The 10,879-nt window shown below is 41.1% G+C and overlaps 1 protein-coding gene across 2 annotated transcripts in view; it reads right to left on the bottom strand.

The window, feature by feature from the left end:
- otud7a (OTU deubiquitinase 7A) overlaps window positions 1–8,692 on the bottom strand; it is an 81,025-nt gene extending 72,333 nt beyond the window's left edge. For both annotated transcript variants that reach the window (XM_058408974.1, XM_058408973.1), the window contains exon 1: window positions 8,513–8,692. The gene's annotated coding sequence lies outside the window, so the exon portion shown is untranslated. The remainder of the gene's footprint in view (window positions 1–8,512) is intronic.
- Window positions 8,693–10,879: the final 2,187 nt, after the last annotated feature.

Below are 10,879 nucleotides of genomic sequence, written 5' to 3' on the forward strand. Positions count from 1 at the left end.
AGAAAGCCTGGGTGTGAGTCCATAGCAGGGCACCATGCACACACACACACACACACTCATTCACACTTAGGCATAAATTAGTACACATTTCCACCCACTGGCATGTTTTTGTGAGGTGGGAAGAAACAAACGAGGACACAGGGAGAACATGCAAAGGTTCTCACAACCAGGGACCTGGAAGAGTGAGGAGGAAGTGCTATCCTTTGCACCACTGCACCACCCTACAGTAAAAAAGCTCAAAAAGAACATTTTTTAAAACCAATACCAAGGGCATCTTCATGTCTGAGCATATCAAATAAAACAAACTAAAGCATTCAACTAAATCTGAAGGAGAATATAAAACTTTAACACCATATTAAACTGACAAATACCACTTTTGCCTGCCGGCAACTGAAATATGTACAGTTTAGGAGAAGGGTGTAGGAGAGGAGAGTGTAGGCCAGATCCTCCTTCACAGGAAAAGCAGGGTAATGTCACATGTCTCATCCAGACACCAGAGCAAATAGAGCAGAGTACAAACTCCATCTTGAGAAGGTAGGGTGTGGCAACATGATCACACCCATACTGAATACTCACACACACAACACACAGCTCAGTGATGGGCAGAAAGGAAGATACAAGCCCAAAACACCCTAACAGGAGCTACAGTGGGTTCAGCAGACATATTTGTTCCTCATCAACATGCTGTCTGATGTGTGATGCTGCTGCAAGACAATGCTGTGATGCTGCTGTGAGGATGAAACTGGAAAGAGAGCATGATAATCTGTCATCCTTCACCAATCCCTGGCAGGGTTAACTCAGTGCCATGTAGAGCAGTGAAGACCTGCATGTACTGACATCAAGTGAAAACAAAAAACATGTACAAACACTGTTCTGTCTGAGTTATTAAAATAATAACTGTATAAAAATACAACAGCTATTTCTCAAACAAGTGTTAGAAGTTCCTAAAACACCCTTTTTTTTTTTACCTCTAATACTTTACATTACACATCATGATCATACACTGTATTGCCAAAAGTATTGGGACACCCCTCCAAATCATTGAGTTCAGGTGTTGTTTTTCAGGGGTTGGACTCGGCCCCTTAGTTCCAGTGAAAGGAACTCTTAATGCTTCAGCTTCATACCAAGACATTTTGGACAATTTCATGCTCTTTGTGGGAACAGTTTGGGGATGACCCCTTCCTGTTCCAAAATGACTGCACACCAGTGACCAAAGCAAGGTCCATAAAGACATGGATGACAGAGTCTGGTGTGGATGAACTTGACTGGCCTGCACAGAGTCCTGACCTCAACCCCATAGAACACCTTTAGGATGAATTAGAGTGGAGACTGTGAGCCAGACCAAAACTGGGATGTCTGTCTTTACATGCACATGAATGTAATATGGCGTTTTCCCACACTAGGCAGCTATAACAGGAATTTTTTACCGTTCCTCTAGAAGCACATTTGTGAGGTCACACACTGATGTTGGACGAGAAGGCCTGGCTCACAGTCTCTGCTCTAATTCATCCCAAAGGTGTTCTATCGGGTTGAGGTCAGGACTCTGTGCAGGCCAGTCAAGTTCATCCACACCAGACTCTGTCATCCATGTCTTTATGGACCTTGCTTTGGTCACTGGTGCACAGTCATGTTGGAAGAGGAAGGCGCCAGCTCCAAACTGTTCCCACAAAGTTGGGAGCATGGAATTGTCCAAAATGTCTTGGTATGCTGAAGCATTCAGAGTTCCTTTCACTGGAACTAAGGGGCCAAGCCCAGCTCCTGAAAAACAACCCCACACCATAATCCCCCCTCCACCAAACTTTACACTTGGCACAATGCAGTCAGACAAGTACCGTTCTCCTGGCAACCGCCAAACCCAGACTCGTCCATCAGATTGCCAGATGGAGAAGCGCGATTCGTCACTCCAGAGAACGCGTCTCCACTGCTCTAGAGTCCAGTGGCGGCGTGCTTTACACCACTGCATCCGACACTTTGCATTGCACTTGGTGATGTATGGCTTGGATGCAGCTGCTCGGCCATGGAAACCCATTCCATGAAGCTCTCTGCGCACTGTTCTTGAGCTAATCTGAAGGCCACATGAAGTTTGGAGGTCTGTAGCGATTGACTCTGCAGAAAGTTGGCGACCTCTTCGCACTATGCGCCTCAGCATCCGCTGACCCCGCTCCGTCAGTTTACGTGGCCTACTACTTCGTGGCTGAGTTGCTGTCGTTCCCAAACACTTCCACGTTCTTATAATACAGCTGACAGTTGACTGTGGAATATTTAGGAGCGAGGAAATTTCACGACTGGATTTGTTGCACAGGTGGCATCCTATCACAGTTCCACGCTGGAATTCACTGAGCTCCTGAGAGCGACCCATTCTTTCACAAATGTTTGTAAAAACAGTCTGCATGCCTAGGTGCTTGATTTTATACACCTGTGGCCATGGAAGTGATTGGAACACCTGATTCTGATTATTTGGATGGGTGAGCGAATACTTTTGGCAATATAGTATATATATATATATATATATATATATATATATATATATATATATATATATATATATATATATATATATAATGTTCACTGGAGTAACATGCATTAACGGTATCAAAAGTATCAATCCATTTGCTGTTTGGTTCCATTTTAAACAGCAGTATGAGCTTTATACTGTGGGATGTGGCACCTTAGTAGTTAGGGTGTTGGGCTACTGATCAGAAGGTTGTGAGTTTAAATCCCAGGTCCACCAAGCTGGTCTCCTAAGCAAGGCCCTTAACCCTCAGTTGCTCAGTTGTATAAAATGAGATAAAAATGTAAGTTGCTCTGGATAAGGGTGTCTGGTAAATGACAGAAATGTAATCGTATGCTGTAAACATTACAGAAGCAGCTTTGTCTCCTACATGAGTCAGCTGTATTAATGTCCTGATTGAACATACTGTCCTAAACGTAACCAAAAACAGACAAAAGAATATTTCAACTCAAAATATCATCTCTGCATAAACAATCACCTGATATCGATCATGTCCTGATTCATGCAGTAAACAACTCCACATCTCAGAAATCTCCTGTTTGCAGGACCAGAGCTGTCTATTAGATTCTACATCATGCACCACCACTGACTAGTTTCCTTTCATCTCACCTCAAACCATTGGGGAGAAGTTCCTGTTTCACAATACTAAGGGCAAAAATATAACCTCTTTGCATAGAGTGAGATATTTTAAGAGGACACTGGGCTTGTAAAGTGCATTAACGTGGTACGTCAGAAAGTTCCTGCTTACAATTTGCATCAAGGATACCAAAAGCCTCTCAATTTGGTCATTTACAGCAGAATGTCATTATTAATCCAGCAATATTTCATAGACCTAGTGCTCCTGAGACTGAGGAACCACAGCAATGGTGCGATTTAGCCTGATAGTTTGAATAGTTCTTCCCAAATTTCTCAAATTACAGAACTGGCAACCAATAAAGCACAAACATCCATCCTTCCATGTATTGATTTATCCATTCATTCATCTATAAATCCCCTCATCCAAACATTTATCTATTCATCCCGTTATCCATCTATCCATATATTTAATATGGGGGCATACATCATAGACATCTAATTTCTACCCACATTCAGCTGACATTAACATCATTCTTATCTTCTTTAAGATTTTTTGGCATCAATTGCAATGGCAGCATTTCATGTAATGATGCTAGCTGTCAAGTGAAACCAGACACTGAAAGAGCAAACATGTACAATCAATGTGGATTCTTTTATAAAATAAAATGTTCAGGTGTACTCCGAGGTTGGGGGTTTCCTCCGGGTACCCCGGTTTCCTCCTCTGGTTCGAAGACATGCGTTGTAGGCTGATCTGTAAAACTGTCTGTAGTGTGTGAATGAGTGTGTGATTATGGGCAACTGTGCCCTGTGCTGGGTTGGCACCCTGTCCGGGGTATCCCCTGCCTTGTGTCTCCAGTACCCTGGGATAGACTCCATGCTTCACACGACCCTATGTAGGATAAGCGCTACAGAAAATGAATACAGGCGTAAAATATTACATGACAAGAAGAATCTCAGATGAAGGCATGTGATGAGCTGTGAGCCTGCCAAGCAGGAAGGAAAAATACTCAATGCTGAAATGCTGCTCCTTTAAAATGCAAGCAGCCTTGTATAAATATTGGCACGGCAAAGAGAACAGGACTTTCTCGAATTTTTGAATAACGTTATACCTGTGTCTCAAACTAGAAGCACAAAAGAGGACAGGTCCTTCTGGAGCAAGGATTTCTGCTGCATCTTGATGGTGCTGTTTTACTAAAACTAGAACAATGCCAGGTCAGAAAAGAAAAAACACACACCTAAAAACCAAAACGCACACTTTCTTGTGTGTAGAGCAGAACTGAATATATATATAAAACAAAATGTTTTGCATTAAAAAGAATGTGCATTGTTTTTAATCAGCATCGTTCCTTCACTCAAGCCATGCGGGTAAAGCACTTCAACTGGAGAAAATGTCTAATTTTCATGCATGAATTATTCATTCATTCATTTCAGAAACCACTTTATGCCGGTCAGGGTCTTGTCTGGATCCGGAGTCTGCACATGAGGTGGGAATACACCCTGGACGCAAGGTCAGGCCATCTCAGGACATCATGCACACACACACACACACACACACATATTCACACACTTGTTTATACCTAGGGAGAATTCAACATAGGGCTAGGTGATAGAATATTATTAAAAATTAGTTCATAATATATTTTACCTTTTTTTCCCTCTTTTTTGGTATTAATTGCCTTTACTTAAATATATTTAAGGACAAATTTATTAGAAAACAAATGTATTATTATTTATAACATTTTAAATACATTTTTAAAAAATGCTGTCAGGTTCTGAGCAAACCTATATATCATGATATGTAACATATATATTGTAGTATCTGTATCCAGTGGACCTAATCAGATGTTTTTGGGAGCTGGGAGGAAATCCACGCAGACACTGGGAGAAACTCTAAACCCTAGAGCTGTGAGGAGGCTTCACCACACCACCCACTTTAATATGATTCTCAAAAGTCCACACCAAGGGTTTTTCTGTATTTAAGACCCCCCGTTCTTGTGCTCAGTTTCCTTTCACTTCCTCTCACCCTGTTCACAATTCCTATTCCCTTTTCCTCATTATTCTGGCCTCAATGTGACCTCTTCCTGTTGCACTTTACATTGCTTCCCCACCTGTGAGGATGTGGAGCACTTCAAAGCACCATGCAGTGATTGAGCACTGATTGCTGTGGGCCACTTGACTCATTTCATCTCATCTTGAGGACTAAACTTTCCGGGAATGAGGTGGGAGGGAGATGGAATTCTCTGAAGAAAGAGGCGACAGTTTCTGCCTTTGATGGGCTCAGGCCTTTTCACCGCTGCTCCTTTTAAACATATTTTATCATCACTTTGATAGATTTCTCTTATTATGTAAGGAGAAAAAATACAGACGAGTATTTCATGACTGCACACACATACACACTCCAGAGAATCGTCCTCTACTATGTGTGGATAACCTTGATTTGACCAAACATAGCTTTGACAAAGCTAAAAATGATTGGGAATGAATTCTCGAAGGCTCTTTTACAAATGAAAAGACTAAAATACAAAGACGGCGACATGGCACAGCATGAGACAATGTGCATGAGGAAACATGAGTATTTGAGTGCAGTTGTATTGTTCAGAAATGTCACAGTATACTGTGAAATAAAGACAGCGATCTTTTAGATTCTGCAATTATGCATAAATAAATTGATGACATGCATCTTTTATATTTTCATTTCAGCACTGTACACTGTAATCTCATGTCAGCCTTTTTTGCACACATGTACAGTTCAGGGGGTTTTTTTCAGCTTCTCATGGTAATGACCATATTGAACAGTTTCCCTAAGAACTACACATACATCAAATACAGCAGTCTGGTGGGGAAAATGACTAATTCCTATGAGTTATAATGACTTCTGTTTCATGATATAAACATACAGCATGACTGCATATTACATGAATTTCTGATAATGAAAGATAATGAAAAGTTTCATTTTATAAAACCTGTTGCATTGCATCCATTTTTGTCATGTATTTATCATTGTGAAAACTATTCAATAGTAGTGATATCCTTGAATCTATGCATTTCCCTTAGCACTTATCCTTCGCATGGTCACAGGGAGCCTGGAGTCTATTCCAGGGGACTCTGGGTACAAGAGACACCCTGGATGGGGTGCCAACCCATCACAACTCACACATCCGTTTACAATATACAATATACAACCCAAAAGAATGAGAAATTCCATCAAACTCTGGAGGTGTGGGGCAGACCTGGTAACATCTAAGCCACTTTGTCAAATAGCTGTAAATATAAACATACCTATTTTATGTATCAGTGTCATTTTAATTATGCTTTCTTAATCAGTTCTTAAGCAGAACGCAATAATACTGAAGCATCAAAGCACAAGCTCTGAGGAACCGTAAACCAGCAGTGTTTCTGCTCAGCGTGGTCTGTGAAGTGTCTGAATTTCATGTACTAACTGATCAGCAGCTAAAGCGCACCCCCCCCCCTCGCTATGCGCTGCGCGGGTCTACAGTGACCGCACCGGTCAGCGTTTCCGCTTTGCCCTGATTGTTCCATCTGTCTCTCAACGTCTTTGACGTCTCAGATCTCTGTCTGTAATGAAATAACAAACGCAGAGAGGAACTCCTGCAGCAGGAGACAAAAATGTCTCACTAGGCTGTTTAATAAAATCAAAAACTGTTGGGTCAAGGTCATTTCTTCATTCATTCATCTTCAGCATGCATTTTTTATATTCTGGTCAGGGTCATGGTGGAGTTTATCCTGGGGACACTAGGCAGGAATGCGTCCTAGATGGGTCAACAATCCATCACAGGCCAACATGCGTATACACACACACACACACCTGGGAGCAATTTAGTGTAATCAATCCACCTACTGTAATATTTTTGACTTAAAACACACACACACACAAACATAAGGGAAACATAAAGGAGGATCAAAACATGGACCATGGTCCACCATGCCACCCAGGTCAATCACCCCTTTATATCATTTGCTTTATTAAAATGTCAGGGAAATGTAATTAAATGGCATTACAAAAGAGATGGAGATAGAAAAGAGAGACTGAAAATGTAACTCAATACATGTAAAGTACATATACTATACACTATTGTGTTTGTTCTGCCACATGTATGATTCTGTTTGGAGATCTGTTAAATAAGCATAATTAGAGATAATGTGCAACAGACACACAGGTTGTGAATCGTCTATTAAGTCTATGCAGGCCGTCAGGATATCTTTCTAAATCTACAGAATTTGTAAAGGTTACAGCACACACACACACACACACAGAACCTGACTCACTCAGGATGTTCCAGGTCGACTCTCACGCATGCTACGTATTACTCAAATGAGCTTTTACATATGATGCACATTTCCCATAGATCCTGTATATGACATGTCATGCATAAAAGATACCAAAAAAAAAATCCCAGAAACGAATTTTGCTCCATTGTGTATGGAAAATTATTCAGGCTTTGATTAACATTAGAGTGGTTATCTAGAGTTAAATAAACACTGCAGATTCAACAAGGATGATGTTTGCATTACAATGCTTAAAGGTAAGGCTTCGACAGTTGGGCTAACATTAACATTTTTCACCCTAAAAAAGACAATTCTGACATGTTTGTGATAGCTGTAGTCTAAACTGGAGCTTTAAAGCACCAAGTGGCTACTAAACTAAAGACACTGAGGAGACCAATGATAACATACTGGTGTCTCAAAACCATTTAGATGACATCATATACATATATAGATCATATATACATATATATACATACATATATGCATTACCATAGCCGAAATCCATGAAATAGGCTACATGCAGCGCTGACAAAGCATAATCGAGATCTTGATTGTTGTGCTTTCATATGTTGGTAAGAACACTGTGAGCTAATTAACGATAGATATTTACAGGTAGACAGCCGTACAGCCCACATTACAGCATCAATAAAATAGACTAAGTTAGGCTCCATAATGAAAGCAAAGCTGAAAATCGAAACTGGAGCACATCCTGATGTTGTGCAATAAAGTGCAGGCTTGATTCTAAGCCGATCTGGCCCTATTCAATGCTGACAGGAATAAAAATGATTCAGATGTTCAATCCTGATGTTGCAAGCACAGCGTATTGTTTGTGATCCTGATGTCGTTCAGCCCTGTTACGCCACATCGATAATCCGTGATGCCACACGCCTATAGACAAAGAGGCAGGCTGATTCCAACCGAGGCGACGAGAAGGAACTGCGTCCTCATACATTTATCATACAAAATACACAGAGAAATACCCGAGCACCTGTTTCAGAAAAGGTTGGGATGCCAACCTCGACATCCGCAAGATGCAAGTGAAAGCGGCGCGAGCACGTAGGGGCAGAAGACAGGTGCACCTGCCCAGGATACGCAGTGATTCGACGAGCCGGTCAGCGGGGTTCAAACATGCCTTACCTTTTTCTTAGTCAGCCATAATTCCTCATTTCACGTCGACAACTCAGCCCTCCGGTAAAAATAATATGGCTTTAAAAGATACAGGCCAAAACTCTCCCCGTCTAACAGCCGCTATATCTCCTTCATCCTCATGCCGTTCAGCGATGCAGCAGCAGCACAGTGTCAAAACCACGCCCACTCAGCCGCTCCGTGCCATGACGTCAGCGGGAGACATTAGTCCACGCCCATTCTGTAAAAGCGCCTTCGACTTCTCACCTGTCTGTGCAGTTCCTGTTCATTCTTACCCACATGTACAAATTCTGTTCACTCTTATCACCCTTACCTGTTTCTGTTCACTCCTCTACTCTTACCTGTTCACCATTTACCACTTAGGTACCTTCTCAGGTACCAGGTACATGTTTTTTATACTCCTAACACCCTTTACCTTTTCTGTTCACACCTACCTGAACCATTTCTGTTCACTCCTTCATCCTAACATGGGGACATAACGCTATTTTTGTACTCTAGTTAAACAAAAATAGTATTAAAGCCTAACTTTGTGTTAAATTTACAGTATTTAAAAGTTCTCAGAGTTTTCAGATTGCTCTCACACACAGCCTGGTAGTTAGCTGTTTAGTTGTGTCATGTGTGTTGTGTGCACAATGTGCAGGACAGGGGGTAATCCATGACCAGGCATAGGAATCTAAGGTTTATAGTTTAACAAACGAGATACTTCACAGAGCAAATTATTACTATTATTATCATTATTATTATTTTTATTATTATACTAAACAGTTTCTTTAAAGAAGCCCCCATTTTTAAAGCCCTATTATTAGCTTTCTTTCTTACACACACCAGTCAGGTATAATATTGTGAGCAGTGCCAGGTGAATTGAATAAGACTGATGATCTCCTCATCATGGCCCCTGTTAGTGGGTGGGATATATTAGGCAGCAAGTGAACATTTTGTCCTCAAAGTTGATGTTAGAAGCAGGAAAAATGGACAAGGGTAAGGATTTGAGTGAGTTTGATCAAAAGGTCCAAATGGTGATGGCTAGACCACTGGATCAGATCATCTCCAAAACTGCAGCTCTTGTGGGGTGTTCCTGGTCTGCAGTGGTCAGTATCTATCAAAAGTGGTCAAAGGAAGGAACAGTGGTGAACCGGTGACAGGGTCATGGGCGGTCAAGGCTCATTGATGCACGTGGGGAGAGAAGGCTGGCCCGTGTGATCCGATCCAACAGACGAGCTACTGTTGCTCAAACTGCTGAAGAAGTTAATGCTGGTTCTGATAGAAAGGGGTCAGAATACACAGTGCAGGACGGGTCAGGGCTGTTTCAGCAGCAAAACAATATTAGGCAGGTGGTCATAATGTTATGTCTGATCAGTGATTTACTATAATCAGTCTTAATCAACTGAATAACTCATTGTACTGAGTATGTCTGTAAATTATGTCTGTCATTGGTTCATTGTAAAAAAAAAAAAAAAAAAAAAAACCTCAATACCAATAAAAAAAAAAAAACTTTAGTTGCTGTCGATAGCCTTGTGAGTTCATATGACATTGACAAAATTATTATGTACTTTATATAGGTCTATTGTGTGCTGTAAAGACACAGAGTATACAAAATACTGCTAAACTGTTGACACAAACTTGCAGTGGAAAATCTCCCTCCCTCATTTAGACACGGACTCCACAGCCAGGTTAACACTCTCACCCCCTCTGCTGTTCACATGTTTTAAAGCAGCTTTCAGCAGACCAGACCCAACTTCCTTGGAATATTTCTTTTACAGAAACAAAAAGAAATAATAAAAATGAATGAGCATTATACGGTATAATAGTGATCAGTTGCATCATGTAACTGGACGTATAACTTCTGATAATGTACATGAGAGCAGCTTGTGGATCAGAGAGACCAAAGGACAGAAGCTAGAATCATGCAAGCAAAAGATCGGCAAAACAAAGACATATCATATTTAACTCAACACTGATATGCAGGCCATTTCAGGACAAACCACTCATCAGCTCATCTGAACAATAAAGCACAACACCAATGAGCTCATGAATATCAGATCTTGTGGTTTCCCTTTGTCTGGTTGCACAAACCCAGTTTTGCTTTGCATTATGCTACTGGGAGGATTTAAATTTGTCCTAAACACCATGAATCCACTGTGTCCACATTTTTGAACAGTACAAGGTGGTGGTGCTGGTGCTGTGGGGAATGTTTTCCTGGCACAGATTGATGCCATTGATATCTAGTGAAGAACATCTGAATAACCACAGTTACATATCACTGAATCTTCCAAAAACAGCAGTTTTCATTGCTTCAGTTGTCTGCACAGTCCCTGATTTAACCACCAATAAGCATCTTTGTGATGGAAAAGGTTGTTA

This window comes from Hemibagrus wyckioides, linkage group LG14, assembly GCF_019097595.1.
Source record: "Hemibagrus wyckioides isolate EC202008001 linkage group LG14, SWU_Hwy_1.0, whole genome shotgun sequence".
NCBI lineage: Eukaryota > Metazoa > Chordata > Actinopteri > Siluriformes > Bagridae > Hemibagrus > Hemibagrus wyckioides.